This window comes from Scardinius erythrophthalmus, assembly GCF_964197995.2.
Source record: "Scardinius erythrophthalmus genome assembly, chromosome: 6".
NCBI classification, from domain to species: domain Eukaryota; kingdom Metazoa; phylum Chordata; class Actinopteri; order Cypriniformes; family Leuciscidae; genus Scardinius; species Scardinius erythrophthalmus.
Window position 1 is genome coordinate 17,049,208 of NC_138226.1, and position 16,633 is coordinate 17,065,840.

General features: G+C 37.5%; 1 protein-coding gene and 1 long non-coding RNA gene across 2 annotated transcripts in view; one reads left to right on the forward strand and one right to left on the reverse strand.

Moving 5' to 3' along the window:
• Window positions 1-16,633, forward strand: part of hs6st3b (heparan sulfate 6-O-sulfotransferase 3b) — a gene marked incomplete at both ends in the record, with an annotated part of 72,922 nt that overhangs the window by 31,139 nt on the left and 25,150 nt on the right. The gene's annotated exons all lie outside the window — the stretch shown is intronic.
• LOC308692158 lies at window positions 14,823-16,011 on the reverse strand. Its single transcript, XR_014030308.1, has 3 exons — window positions 15,589-16,011; window positions 15,418-15,489; window positions 14,823-14,865 (listed from the first exon to the last, which is right to left on the reverse strand). It is a non-coding gene; the product is annotated as an uncharacterized lncRNA (long non-coding RNA).

The following is a 16,633-nucleotide window of genomic DNA, read 5'->3' on the forward strand; positions in this document are numbered from 1 at the left end:
TTTTATCACTTGTTGCTTTGTTTTTTCGTGTCGTTTGTCATGTCATGTTATCTGGTATGATAAGTGGAAGAGAAAGGGAGCGATGATGATGATTCATTCTCTCCCTTTATGAACTAATTTATTTCCAGATTTTTAAACATAGCAAAGGTTTTTAATCAGCACTAGCTCATCAGCTTTTACAGGAGTAATGCCTGCAGACGTTCTGCTTGAGCAAGTTCTACTCTTCACATGCTTAAGTTTTCACATCTGATAGGTGTAACACGGCTTCAGACAAGCAGGGACTCATGGTTCACATCAACATTTTGCTATGAGAGAGGTACTGTTGCTCCCCTCAGCGTTCTTGACAGCTTGTGAAAATGAACATGAAGAACGTTTGTTAAGGCCTAGCCATGTTGAGGGACAGACATGTGGAGAGTTGTCCAGTTTCTCCAATTTTATGGCCAGTCATCTGCCTATGTACGTCAGATCTGTCATCTCGGGCCAAACAAGCAGTCTAAATCTGGGTTCTGGATACATGAGTGACGAGTGTGAGTAATGAACGACCTCAGTGTGACGTTCCGTCTGAAGCTCAATTGAGCAGATGCACCAAACGCTGCAGGATCCGTCTGTGTCCATCTGGTGTGATGGCTTACACTTGGCAGGTTAATTTGGCTCAAAACAAAAACTTTAATATTTAATGATTGAGGACACACAAAGATAAAACTCAACTTTCAAAACACGAGTTAGTGACATGCAAAACAAAAATCTTTCATAATCTATCTTTAAAAAGTCTTAATTCACCTATTTCAGCATTAAAAATGTTATATTGTGCCTGGTTTATTTTAACTAGCTTGTATTGCATCTGTATTAGGTTTATTGGGCACTTGGTTGTATTTGTAGAAAAAGCAGATTATCTTCCAAATTGCATGCTTACATATTTATTACAATGGTCGTTTGTGTTTCCAAAGCTGTTTTGTAAAGTAACTGTCATACATGTCATACTTTTTTAATATGTAAAAATTAAGCTCTTTATGGACGGCACCTTATTCATAAAACACCTCCTAAAACATTTGAGTTACCTGATTTACATCTCTTTGGAATCAGGCGAATAGTAAGACTTTCGTTCATCTTCGGAACACAGAAAAGTTAGTAAAGACATGGTTAAAATAGTCCAAGTGACTACAGTGGCTCAACCAAGAAAATTAATAGTTGAATAAAGTCGTTATTTTTGTTTTGTTTTTCGCACAAAAAGTATTCTCGTCACTTGATAAACTTAAGGTTGAGCCACTGTAGTCACTTGGACTATTTTAACAATGTCTTTACTAACTTTTCTGGGATGGCAGATATCGATTCCCTAGCAGCCTATGATGGAGTGAGCCACCTCTCAGATTTCATCAAAAATATCTTAATTTGTGTTCCGAAGATTGGAACACAACAAGAGGGTGAGTAATTACTGACAGAATTTTCATTTTTGGGTGAACTATCCCTTTGAGGCAAGTTCAAGTTGAGGAAAACAAGCTCCAAGACATTCTGGTCAACTATAATACATTCTCCTTATCAGAGCCAATGCAGCTGTCACATATTAAAAGAATGATTCACTAGGATAGAAGTCACGACTCTAGAGGTGAACTGATCATTTATATTTCTTGTACATGCATCTGGTTGTCAAATTACAGTACAAATGAACAAATGACTCAGACAAGAAGACACAGTTGAGTCGTGAATTAATTATTGATATTTTTGTCTTTGGCTGGAATTATCATTATTTCCTAATATGATCAAAGCTGACATGCATAGACTTGTTTGGGGGAATTTGAGCTATTGAAAATGTAACATTGTAATTTAATTCTGATCAAAGAAATGAATTGAATAAAGATTTGTTCATGGAAAATGATCTGATCTTCCCAATTCAATTCAGTTCAATACAATTCAAACACTTTATTATAAGTGTAAATTTACAAGGTCACGTAGAGTAAAATAACAATATAGAAACATCAAAAACATAATGTGCACAATACATATTAAATATAATAACCGAAAAAACAGTCCAAACATGGTTTACAAACAATCACCATGAATAAATATATATTCCCATCACTATAATAGTGGGTGTGATTCATTTTTAGTAAATCTCCCCATTGGATTGTTTCTAAAATTATCAAATGGGACACTAAAGGTAAGTTTAGGCTACACAAGACTGATGTACTAAAGTAACTGCTTTTTTTGCGTACAGACGACAACATTATCAAAACGATCCCCCTTCACACGGATCCAACTAAAAATGCAGTGCTATGCATGCCAGGCTAGTAGTTGGATGTCACTTTGTCAAGAAAAACGCGCATGTCACCGTTTTCACAAATTTGCATTTTTGTTTACGTGCAGACGATAAGGCCGCGACGCGCTCCCTTTCATAGTCAAAACAGTCGACATGAAATGCAATACACCGCTCAGGGGGGTAGTAGAGTCATAGTTCTGAACGCACGTCTATTTCGCTTCAAACGCTCGCTTTCGCTTTGGACGCGCGAATGGATTCAAAATGTCCAAACGTCGAACTAGACGCGATAAACGCGAATTCGATGCTCTATTTGCGTTTTGGACGCAGTTTAATAACAGGCTCCGATGTCAAGATTGCAATGCTGGAATATGTGTGTGTGTGTGTGTGTGTGTGCGCGCACATTTTGTTCATACTGGACATCATTAAAACTGCAAAGTGTTTAGCCTACTTATATTTATGTAAAACACAACATTGTGCTTTTGTCAAACTGTAACCTACAACTGTCACCCAACCAAAATCACACACACACATTGTAGACGAGATGTATGCGCATAAGCTCGCATAATTTTTTCTCTTCGCCCCCCATTGTATTCAAACCTTCTTCTGTAAACATAATATACTTGAATTAATGTACAATACTTGCAATGTCGCCCCCGCCGACGACGCATAGTATTGCGTGCATCGGCGCGTCGCGTATCAAAAACTAGGACGACACATTTGGCTACGCATCGACGCATAGGCTAATGGCGGCCGAAGCGTAGCGACGTGTAGCCTTGTGGACGCGTATGCGTACCGATGCGTTGACTATGTACCGGCCCTAACGGTATCATTTTTAAACCTTGCACTTTGAAGCCTGTTTTTAAAAGCTTGTCTTTTCAGGCCCCCAAAATACCGTTGTCGTGTAAATGAAAATTAATTGAAAATTAGTGAGACACTTCCTGAATAGGACGCCCCAGCTTTTTTGACTTCTGAACAATGTTAATTAGAGATAAATCATAGATCAGCCAAACCCAGGTGCCAGTTAGTAATTAGCATTTTACAGAGCATTTCTTCAGTTTCTATGGTTACTGTTTCTTATTGCATCCATCCAGTCACGTTTGTCCTGAGGAAACAATCACATTCACGACCACTGGCGAATAGTTTGCCTGGTTGTTGCAGTGTGACGATTTAATTTCTTTTGCCTCGGATATGTAACAGGTTGATTGATTACTTAATTGGTTGATTGATGCAGTTGATTGTTCTGGTCCTTGTTCACTGGCATTCATTTTAGCGGTTTGGGACCGTTCTGTGGTATAACCTCTAACGTAACTGAAGGACTATAGATTCCAGCCCTGCTCAAGATGTTTTATAGATCGATGGATTAAATTCCTCTCTGGTATTGATTATGTTTTTTGAGGACAGCACTGACACACAATTTCTGGAGAGCATCATCATGGGGACTGAGCACGGATCAATTTGATGCAAGATATTACGTTTCAAACCAATTACCGGAACATTCGAGGGAAGTAATCAGATTAAACTATTAATATCAGAGAAAGATCTCCCGTTTTAAGTTACTTTTGTGGAAAAGACCAATTTCGGCCCACATATTTTCTATAATTACACACAAATCACAATCATACCAGGCAGGAGCTGGAAAGTAAATGTCACCTAGGCCATAAAATGGAAATAAATATATGAAGGAACGAGGGATGCAGGTTAGAGCTGAAAATAGGAGAATATATCAGCAGTGGCATTGTTGTCTTGCTGACTGTTAGCTGAGATGTTGTTTTTGTGTAATGAGGTAAGGAGGAACCATCACTGTTGGCTCTCGGCTTCCCACACACACAAATCTCTCTCATGAGAATCACACCTCATGTGGCGGCAATGGAAACACATGGCAGATGCACAGACAGCGGTGTTATATTCCCACTCAAATGGCGAGTATTTTACCCTTATGGCATGATTAGTGAAGTGCAAGATTGTGTGCTTGTGGGACCATTTTGTTTGTTTATGTGATTTATTTTTTATTGGTGTGAGCATGCAGGTGAAAAACTGTGTGTACAGTTTAGCTGTGTATTTATTTGCATTCTTGATGGTGTGTTTGAGTGTGAGTTTGTGTTTGGGCTGCGGTCCAGCTCTGCAGGGCTGTGGAATCATCCAGGTCTCCAGCATGCATCAGGATTATCTCCCGCTCACAGGAGAGGGGATCGGCGTCACAGTTCTCTGCACTGCCCAAGGCCGTCAAACCTTACTTGCATGCAGCGCACCATCCTCTGTCATCACTGTACACAAATATACAGATGAGCTGCAAATTATGTATATTTATGCATTCTGCGTTCACACTTCTGCATTTCAACACATCAGCTGAGTGGCAAAGTTGATCCTTTTAACGACTCCTAAAAAGTGAACGTTCAGAGTTTGATGGAATGTTGGAACTTTTCCCAAAAAAGGGATTTTTGTTTTGGAATTATGATGAGCAACTAAGTTTATGTGCTTTGTCCTACTTTGAGTGTACTTTTTTTTATTACACTAAAATTAAATTAACAGTAAAACGATGTTTTGTACAATCAATTTTATCCAATACATCCAAATACAAGTGTCGTTTTGACGGGTTTGCAGTTAAATATCCCTACAGCAAAGTTTCCCTTGTGAGACTGGGCTGTTTCATCATTAATTGGAACTAACTAATTAAAATGTGAGGCGGCTAGAGTTAATGATTCATACTTTGACAACCATTAAGGCTGATCTTTGAAAAAGGAAGAGGACTGAAAAATGTGTGTTAGATTGTGTGGAATTGGGCATGTCATTATCTTTTCCAGAATACAAAAAATTTCATGATAGCCTCTTTAAATCCACGTCTTGTAAATCAACAACATCAGATGAGGAAGGTGTTTCATTATTCACAAGAAAACAATGTCACTTCTTAAGTACATATCTGTGATATAACTGGTGGTAAATATTCTGACATGATTTTTTAATTATGATGAAGAAGTTGTTTGTGTTATTTGTTAGTTGGGAAATCCTAGTTTCACTCACACGCACGCTTCAGCTTTCTCTTTTTTGTAGACTGAAGAGAGTTCACGACCGCAATAGGAAATCAAATATGAGTTCTAGATTTTGCCAGGCAAGGGGGGAGAATCGTAGAGAGGTAATCCAGTTTTTGCAACAGAGAATGAAAACGATCGTACAGCTTCGGTCTCAGTAATCCCCTGAAATAACGAGCTTATGTACTAAAGCTTCCATAATTTTATCTGGAATCTTTCATACAGTGGCATTAGAATGACATCAAAGCTGGACCAGTAATTTACGGCCAGCAAATCAATAGACAGATGAGCCGTATTAATTCTTAATACATGGCAGCGTGGGCTGAAACTGGTGTCTGCATGTGGCTCAGGTAGGGTTTTCCAGAGATATCTGGTTTTGTCTGATGCTCACATCACTTGCCTTTGAGCATTTATATGTACTGTTTGAAAAGTTGTGGGTTGTTTAAAAAAATTCAGCTTTGCCTTAGCAGGATTTAATTACATTGATTTAAAATATATTAAAATAGAAAAAAAGTCATAGTTTTAAATTGTGTCATACATCCATTTCAAAGTTCACCCAAAAATGCACTCCCACTGGTAGTTAGTTACTGCATTGCTGCTAATTTGTATGAAGTTTTGCATCATTGTGAAGAAAAGGAGCAACTCCATTGCATCAGGGAGTAAATGTTTGGCTCCCTGAATGAACTGTTGACGGTGTACTGAATTGTGTCAGGGACGATAAACTCATTTGGGGTTACAAGAATTGTAATTAGGTCTGCTGAAGCTTCCGCAGTAATCCCACTATTAATAAAGTTTTTAATTATACTTAACAGCTGAATAGGGTATATACATTGTTCCTGCTAGGGTTTTGTTTACTGGATCACAAGATTTGTCTCCAGAGCCTTAATTTAACACAATCATTTCCTAAATAAAGGTGCACTCAGTAAAGTTTTTCTCGTTAAAAAAGTTTTGCACAAAGAAAAAACCTTAAAAAACTGTTTGTTTAGTTTATTTCTGTGAGTGGCACTGTTATCATCTCAGAAATGAAGATGCTGATTGTGGATAAAAAAAAAATACATTTAAAAAATTTAAAACTTTGCAACTAGCAGTCTGATCGCATAATGTGTCCTGAAGAATAATGGTAAAAATCATGGTGGGTTACTTTAGTTTATTTTTCACTCTGGAAATGGTCAAGTTAAGCGCAGTGCATTGAGGGAGACAGTATTCCTTGCAATGTGCTCTGCTCCATACTGCACATTTTGCCAAATTTATATGTCTTCGATGAAAACTGGACATTTGTTTAATTAAAAATAGTAAATAGACGGGAAACGCGCACAAGTCACGACACAAAAAGAAACAAAGCAAAAGATAAACAGACAGCTCAGATGTGGAGGTTATTAATATGTAAACTTTCACAAAATAAGTCCTTTCACAAAACATTCATTTGTGCGGCTGTGGATTTGCGCAGTGGTGATAAACAACATTTACCTCTCCCATAGGAACAGATTACAATAGCTTAGTCAAGACAAGAAAATAATAGCAAAGCAAAACAGAGAGTGCTATAGGAGAAAGACAGAGGAGAGGGCGGTTAAAGAAGTGCTCTGCAGCATGGGATGTTCTGAGGTAATTAGGCTCAGAGGAGTCAGATCCAGTATGGCTCAAGGACACAGTCGAGCTGCACAGACATCATTTCCTCCTGCAGGCTGCCACTGAAAGTTCTGCTCACGGAGGAGAGGACAGTGAGGAAGACGTGTTTATTTTAGGGGTTGTGTGTTGGCATGTGTCATGTGGGTGGGGTGGGGTGGGGGTGGGGTTTAACTTGGTTTAGGATTTTGTTTTTTACAGTGATTTAGTAAATCCCTTTTGTTTTGTTTACATTTTATCTTTACAAAGAATCGTATCATATCTCAACCATGCAATCAATCCTGTAACCATTTAATGTATCATTATACAGTGTAGGACTGCATGATTTGGGGAAAAATCTGCTATCAGCTTTCTGATCAAATTAGTGATTGCCCAAAAAAAAAGAATTATTAAAGGGCACCTATTATGCCCCTTTTTAGAAGATGTAATATTGGTCTTGGGTGTCCCCAGAATGCATTTGTGAAGTTTCAGCACAAAATACCCCACAGTTAATTTATTATAACCATTTGAAAATGTCATTTTTGGGGCCTGTTTTAAAAAGAGCTGTTTTGGCGCCTACCACTTTAAATGTAAATGAGCTGCATATCCCCGCCCTGCTGCTGGACCTAGACAGTGTTGCCAACTTAGCGCCTTTGTCGCTATTTTTAGCGACTTTTCAGACCCCGTCAGCGACAATTTTTCAAAAAAGCGACTAGCGACTAATCTAGCTACTTTTTGAACAAACCTCAGTAACCTCCAAATGTTGCCAGCATGAGTCCTGCGAGCGCGAGATTTGCTTTCTCCTTGCCGTCACACACCTCTCTCTGCGTCTTCCCTGTTCTGTGAATGGCTGAGGGCAGCAGCACGGCAGCTAACAGACGTGAATGAGCAGTGTTGTTTCCACGGACGGACTTATCACTTATCTTTTGTTTTATAGTTAAAGAATTTAGTTTGACCATTTTATTTTCCTTTCTTTTCTTGTGCTTATTACTTGTATTACTCACTATCACAGTGCTTTAGTTCACCCAGTTCCCGAACTCTCTCAATTCAGATAATTTTACACATATATAAAAAAAACAGTCATTCAATAGCTACTCGTTCTATTGTCTGACAAAAAAAAAAAAAAAAAAAGTAAATGAGAACAGCTTTATTGGACATTCGGCTATAGCCTATATTATATTATATTATATTATATTATATTATATTATATTATATTATATTATATTATATTAAAATACAGTATGTGAGCATGATTTTAATGAGAAAAAACATTAGGCAGGCAGAACGCAAGTACGCCGCGATGACGTCATAAATATGCTAATTGACGTATTACGTCATTTAGCGACATTTAGCTACTTTTAGGGGAGGCGTTAGCTACTTTCCATTGAAAATAGTTGGCAACACTGGACCTAGATGATGAAGAGAGTCCGGCACAGAATAAACACGAATGAGAATGGACTAAACGTCTCGGAATGGTTATTTGATACATTTATGTACTTACAAAGTTTTAATCGCGTCCCCTTTGCCATTATGGATGTGCAACACACACACACACACACACACACACACACACACGAACTGTGATAACGTTCGCGCAATTTTTTGAAACTAGTAACGTTACACACACACACACACACACACACACACACACACACTACTGTGATAACGTTTGCTAAGTACAAACGATTTATTTATTAATTTATTAAGGGGAGGGAGATAGACGTTTATATAGCCTACTGTCTATGGAGATAGAGCAGACCTTAATTTATTTACATTAGTAAATGCTGCAAAAAAATGCCTATGTGACATAAAACTGTCTGACGTTGTTTGTTGAGACATCCTATGACGAGTTGACGACGACAATAAATAGCTTTAGACGCATTTGTTGTTGAACTGGCTGACATCGATTGAAATGACTATTTGCTCAAAAATCATAAAATACACTTACTTCTGGAGGTGATATTGGATCGCGAACTGTAGGCAACGATCCACACTTGAGGATTAACTTTGACCCTCGTTCACTATAAACAGTCAGTCAGAAAATGAATCTCGTATTTAGGAAGTTTAAGTGGTGCCTTTTCTTCATAAATAAAATCCATCCGCTGCGTTTTCGGTGGCTCTGATGTCAGTGAAGCCTAGTATGTCCATTCTTACATCCCACAACAGAACACCTACACTTCTTAGGAGACATTACCGGCTGTCGTTGATGGAGGATGCAGATCACCGAGGGCGGGGTCTATGCCAAAACCAGATGTCAATCAAATCACGTCGGTGGGGCTTAGCTCATTTCTATGTCACAGTGAGAGAAATCTAGAACGGGGTGTTCTGAGACAGTGCTTATGATTTATTGAGATAGTAAAAAAACTACTGGGTGGATTTTTATCATTCTAGGGTGGTTTTGCTCACACACTGCCAACACACATTTATGTTCAAACACCATGTAAAAGTGAATTTTGCATAATAGGTGCCCTTTAAAATTAAAAAATAATATTTTATTTTTTTTCTCGGTCTCAATGACTGCACAATTTGGCCAGAGATTTTGTGATTATTTATCAAATAAGACTATATACTAATAATAATAATAAATGTAATATAATAATTAAAGCTGCAAGCAGCGATGAAAAGGGCCCTCGCACCCCTGCCACCGCCACCCGGCGCCTTTAGGAAATGCCTTAAGATTACACTCACCAAATTTGAAGAGGATCAGATCAAAACTGTAGGAGGAGTACGTTAAAGTACAACATCGGGAAATTACGAAAAATGTCCAAAATCTAGGAGGAAGTTCAAAATAGATCACTTCCTGTTGTGTTTAGGGCTATGCTCCAAGAGACTTTTCTGTAGGTATTGGGTCAATACATGCATGTACCAAATTTCATACCTGTACGTGAAACCAGGAGCCGGGGCAAAATGTGGGGGCAATAATTTACCGAATTTGCCCCCCCCAATTCTGAAAACCATATCACACGTAAATTTTCACCACTTCTGAGGCGTGTGCAAAGTTTCATGATTTTTCGAGCATGTTTTGTATTTGCCACACTTCCTGCTACCAGCAGGTGGCGCTATTGCTATAACCAAATATGAGCATGGTCATGTGTTCAGGACAGGACTCTTATCAAACATGTGAAGTTTGGGACAGATTGGAAATTGTATGGCTGAGTTACTGCAGGCTGTCTGTGGTTGCCTAGCAACATCGGAACTGCATTCAACATTAATATTGAACTTATCTGATCATGCATATATCACCAGAAGGCCGAAATTGGGTGAACGTTTGTCAGGCCGCCGAGGGCACACCCTTCGACGAAAACTCTAGATCTTCGCAATTTAACGTCACAAAGGCCTTAAGATTACACTCACCAAATTTGAAGAGGATCAGATCAAATCTGTAGGAGGAGTTCGTTAAAGTACAACATCAGGAAATTACGAAAAATGCCCAAAATCTAGGAGGAAGTTCAAAATAGCTCACTTCCTGTTGTGTTTAGGGCTATGCTCCAAGAGACTTTTCTGTAGGTATTGGGTCATTACATGTATGTACCAAATTTCATACCTGTACGTGAAACCAGGAGCCGGGGCAAAATGTGGGGGCAATAATTTACCGAATTTGCCCCCCCCAATTCTGAAAACCATATCACACGTAAATTTTCACCACTTCTGAAGCGTGTGCAAAGTTTCATGAGTTTTCGAGCATGTTTAGGCCCTCTAAAAAGCGATTCACTTTGGAGAAGAAGAAGAATAATAATAAACGGAGCAAAAACAATAGGGTCCTCTCACCATCGGTGCTCGGGCCCTAATTAAAGTAAAATAATATTACAATTAAAAATAATATGATGGTGCAGTGGATAAGACACATGCCTTTGGTGTGAGAGACCTGGGTTCAAATCCACTGTGAGACACCAATGTGTCCCTGAGCAAGACACTTAACCCCTAGTTGCTCCAGAGGCGTGCGACCTCTGACATGTATAGCAATTGTAAGTCGCTTTGGTTAAAAGCGTCAGCTAAATGTATAAAAGTATGTAAAAAAATCTTTTGTTGACTTAACTCATTATTTTTTGTTATCTTTTTGCATGGATTTTTTTGAGTTTTACTAACTTATTTATAAAAGTGTACCTGACAAATTTGGATTAGTTTACCTGACAAGTTATAAAGTACAATGAACTGATTTAATTTAGTTAAGTAAACTTTGAATTTAAGTTCAGTCAACTAAAGCTAAGTTTTCTAAACTACATCCAATAAGTTCAGCAAACTAAAGATTAGTTTTCTAAACTACACCCAATAAGTTCAGTCAACTAAAGTTAAGTTTTCTAAACTACACCCAATAAGTTCAGCAAACTAAAGATTAGTTTTCTAAACTACACCCAATAAGTTCAGCCAACTAAAGTGGTGTTTTAAAAACTGCAGCAGTACCAAATAATGAATTACTACTAGAACATTAATTTGTAAAATACATTTGATTTAAAAAAAATATGTAAAATTGACGATCACTGATACAATTTACAATAAGTTAATTAGTTAAGTCACCTTTATTTATATAGCACTTTTTACAATACAGATTGTATCAAAGCAGCACAGTGATAACATGAAAATAATACAACAAAGTTTGTTTCTAGGAGAAAATTGCGTCATCTTTCACCTTAAGTAAGGCAAATCAATAATATTGTTGAATATTAAATGTCCCTAACTAAGCAAGCCAAAAGCCAAGGCAACAGTAGCAAGGAACCAAAACTCCATCAGGTGACAGAATGGAGAAAAAAACCCTTGGGAGAACCCAGGCTCAGTCACTCAGTTCACCTCTGGGCAAAGAACGAACAGTGTATGATTATGATTCAGGCAGCATTACAGGTCAGAAGTCAGATTGGATCAGAACATTCAGAATATTATCCAGTTTCATCTGACTGGAAGTCAGAGTCACGCCGGTATGGAGACGAGTTTGTTGAGGATCAGTGCTGATGGCTGTAGTGTCGATGAGGCCTTCACAGGGCTGATGAGGCTGGCACTTCAGGGATGCGTTGTGGACGTGTCCAGGTGCAGGTCCACCACCTGATCTGGATACGGCCCGGATCCGGCTGACTTCAGTAAACCTTGGAATAAACAAAAAGACTAACATTAGCGTAGATGCCATTCTTCTTATGATGTAACAAGTACATCAGGTGTTATATACAATTCAATTTTTTTTGCAATGAACTGCAATGAAATTGCAGAAAACAACCTTGTGAAAAGGTGTTTTACACCTGTCTCAATGCATGTCTTGTGGATTAATCTGTTACATTAAACAAGATCAACCCACAGCATTCAATATAGAAACATCCTTTGTTCCAAAAGATACCGTTTAAACATTGTTTAACACATTAAAGACCTATGAATTGGCTTAAATGCCATTTTAATATCAACTAAGTTACCAATTATTTATGCTCTCAAGCTTCAACAAATTCAACAATTAAACTAAACACTCTAAAATGCCACTCCCACAACATACCAACACATGAAACATCCTGTTCACAACATTCCTTTCAAAAAGAAACTATGAAAAGCATTAAAGGTGTTGTTCCAACCCTGTAAGACTTTCGTTCATCTTCGGAACACAAATTAAGATATTTTTGATGAAATCTGAGAACTGGCTCACTCCTTCATAGACTGCTGGGTAATCGATATCTGCCAGCCCAGAATAAATTGTAAAAACATTGTTACAATAGTCCAAGTGACTACAGTGGCTCAACCTTAAGTTTATCAAGCAACGAGAATACTTCGTAAAAAAAAGAAAAGAAAAAATACTTTTTTCAACTATTCTTTTTCTTCTGTGTGGGCCTCAAAATGAGTTCACGAGAGCGCCACAACCATTTCCAATATCAATAAAAACAGTAACATTTATAAGTACAGATATAATAAGTTACTTATTTTACACACATCAATTCAAATTGATAGTTAATTTTAATGATTGCCAAAGATTGCAGTGAAAACTCACCTGTATCTGGTGCTCTGCAACTTATGTAGTGACTGAGGTAATAAATCCGGTTGGTGAACAAGCTTTTAGTCAACTTGACGGAACCTGTGAGTCAACACGAGGAAATACAATGAGCGAATCTTCTATGTGCAAAACACTCTGATTTGAAATACACTCAATAATCTTAAATTTGTGACAATATCATGACTAATTCACCCTATTATCAAGATTTCTTAAAACATGAACAAAGCGTGATGACATGGCGCAAGATCCAAACTACGAATAGAAATAATGAAAACATTCAAACCACAGACGTATTAATTGTACATCACCCATTTCGATTCAATATGACATTTACTTTTGTAATTCAAAGATTGTGGTCAAAACTTACGTATATCTGGCGCTCTGCAACTGAGTTGAATTGAAGTGACTGAGGTAAAAAAGAAAGAAAAAAAGACTCATATTAGCTTGTGCAAAAATGGCATTATATGACCCCTTTAAATTTGTGACAACATTGTGAATAATTCACCCTATTATCAAGATTTCTTAAAACATGAACAAAAGCGCATTGAAATGGCGCGAGGCAAAATCCAAACACTGAATAGTAATAATGAAAACCGTGACATTTCAAACCACAGACGTATTACTTGCTATTTATATCACCCATAACGATTCAATTTGACAATAACTTTTTTTTTAATTCAAAGATTGTGGTGAAGACTTACCTATATCTGGTAGAGCTCTGCAACTGAGATGAAACTGAGGTAAAAGAAAAAATCCTGTTTGGTCCGGTTGGTGAACAAGCAGCTTTTAATCAACTTGACTGAAGCTTGAACACAAGGAAGTAAAAAAATCAGTGAATCGTCTATGTGCTCAAATCCATCCATGATGGATTGAATCTGACCATGAATAAAAACTGCTAGACAATTCGCCTTTGGCTAAGCCACACCCTAGAATGTAGATTGACCAATCACAGCGCAGCCAAGAACGAACTCCGACAGAGGTCCGACACTTTTTCACAGCGCTCCATTGACTTTAACGCAGGCGTCTCATATTTTTGGTCTCGGCAGGCTATTACCGTCGTAGTTTTATCAAAAATATGGTTAAACGTTGTGCCTGGCACTGCCTGGGGCATTTGTAACACAGATACGCGTTTCCCAGAGAGGTTGGAGGGGGGTGTCCGTTTTTTTCCCTTCCCAAAACCGAAGTCAAATCCTGACAAGTGTCGTTTTTGGATTAAACTGTGTGTGTGGACGTCCTCACAGTCAGCTAAACCCCTCAAGGATCAACAAGCGCACTTTTGTGTGCTCTAAGGTAAATTTTGCTTTTAACTATACTAGTTAAACAGTTTTAGGTTATGATTTCGGTTCTCTACCTAATTAATGAAGAATCAAGGTCCTAGTAGCAAGCAAGCTTAGCGATAGTTTAGTTATCACGTAAGTTAAGTAAGGATTGTATGTTTTAACTAGCGGCTGGATGTTAGCTAACTTTGTTATTCAAGATACAAACACATAACGTTAACGTTATCCTATCTTGAATAACAACGTATCTTGAATAACAAAGTTAGCTAAAACAAACAGCTTAAAACTGTCTAACTAGTATAACTTCACAGTAAGGTTAAAAGCAAAATTTACCTTAGAGCACACACAAGCACTTTTGTGAAAAAGTGTCGGACCTCTGTCGGAGCTCGTTCTTGGCTGCGCTGTGATTGGTCAATCTACATTCTAGGGTGTGGCTTAGCCAAAGGCGAATTTTTTAGTGTAATTTAATTAATCTGTGCTCATAATTGTAAATAACAGGTTAGAGTGATATAATAATAAAAATGTAACAATACAAAGCAATTTTATTAGTTGGACAGCAACAAGAATGGAAATAAAGCAAGTCAAAGTGCTTTCTTGCCGTTTCATTAACTAAATAAAATACAAGATAACTTGGGAAACTAAATGGTATTCAAACAAAAACTATTTTTGTGTGTGTTACCTGATGAATGACTCTGTTCTTTGAAGAGCAGCAGTATTTGAGAAGAATGGCAGCATTTACCAACTGGCCTGAAAACAATCATATATATAACTTGCACAGTACATTACATCATAATAAAACTAAGTACATGATGGTAGATTTCTACACTTACTAGAACATTAAAACAAACAAATGGAGTGATACACTGCACTTTAACAAATATGATATATTTTTAAGCACATAGCTAAAACCTTTTCGGCCTTGTCTGCCTCACATCAATCAAAAGTCAGCTTCCTTCAGTGCTGTTTCTGAAGCCTCTGAGGACAGTTGAGAAGAAAGTGTCTACTAATTTGTCAAAGGAGAATACGTTAACAACTCAAGCACACTAGCTAATTAATTAACAGTTAATTAATTAATAAACGTGAATATTTAACTAATGACTAACTTAGAAATGTGTGTAGTTACAGTTGCAGATGCTAAGTTAAGTAACATCAGTTAGCAGTTAACGTACCTAACTAAGTTAGACTAACTAAGATAGCTAGACTTATTTTACAACATAAACACACTCAATTTAAATCAACACCAAATCTTATGTTTTGGTAAATACTCTATTTAAAAAGGTTTCATGAATTTGCACTTACCCTCGTCTGATATAGGCTAAACGTCTGAAAACACTGGACGATGTCAGCGTACGCAGTAACGAAGGCAGTGGGCTATAAAATACGGTTCAGATAAAATATGGCATTGAAAAACTTTGCCGTTGTTTTATGGTAAACATGTTATTTACAATGATTTTATGAATTCAAACTTACCTTCGTCTGATGTAAATCTCACAGAAAATACCGGACGTTATCAGCGCGCAAGATTTGAATGGAGCAGGAGCGGGAATTAACGGCTCGAAAACAATGTCGGTCTAGAAAATACAGTAAAAATAAAAACGTTAGAACATTGAACAAATGTTGACGTTATGTTCTGGCAAACATGTTATTTAAAATAGTTTTATGAATTCACACTTACCATACGTTTTCTCAGAAAATACCGGACGCTCTCTGCGGCTGCGCGCGCAAGAACTGCAGTGAGTCAGCGGGGGAGGGGGAGAAGAGGCTCGAGAGTCGGTTCAAAAAAAGATTCCATTTACAGCCTGCGTCATGGTCTTGTGTTTATATACTGTCTATGGTCTTGTGTGATTCAGTTCCAAATGCGAAGCCTGAAATGTCCGTAGGCTACGTGATGGACGGGCCGGCTCCGTTTTAACCCCGAAATTACTGTTTTTATGCAGTGTCAGTGCCTCTGGCCTGCTGCCTGCATCAGCAAATTCACGATTAACAAAAAAACTACTGCCTTGTGCATCGACCAATCAGCGTGTTGTCAAGGCAGAATTTCAGGCACAATCATATTAAACAGACACATAGGGAATCATTTAAATTACTTGACATTTTGAGTGCATAACACTTAAAATCTTAATCTGAAAGATTTTTGCTGCCAGATGAGTACATTAAAATCAAATGTTTAATTTTTGATGCAAAAACTTGTAAGTAATGTTAAGTTATGACAACTTGATTTCTTTATTAACGACAACATTGGGGTTTACAGTGTAATGTTTTTAATGTACACACTAATAAAATTGAAGTTTAGGTTTTTATGCAGTCTACCAGACAGCAAGATATATAGATAAATTAAGTTTAGTTTACTAAGTTTAGTTTACAAATTTACTTCTAATAAAGCATTAGAGTATAATTGAAGTAAAACCAGCAGAAAATTTTGTGCAGTTGTTTCAACTTACATTTATAAGTTAAAATAACAATTATACTTGTTAATTCAACAGAAAATCTAGTGCAGTTGTTTAAACATACATTT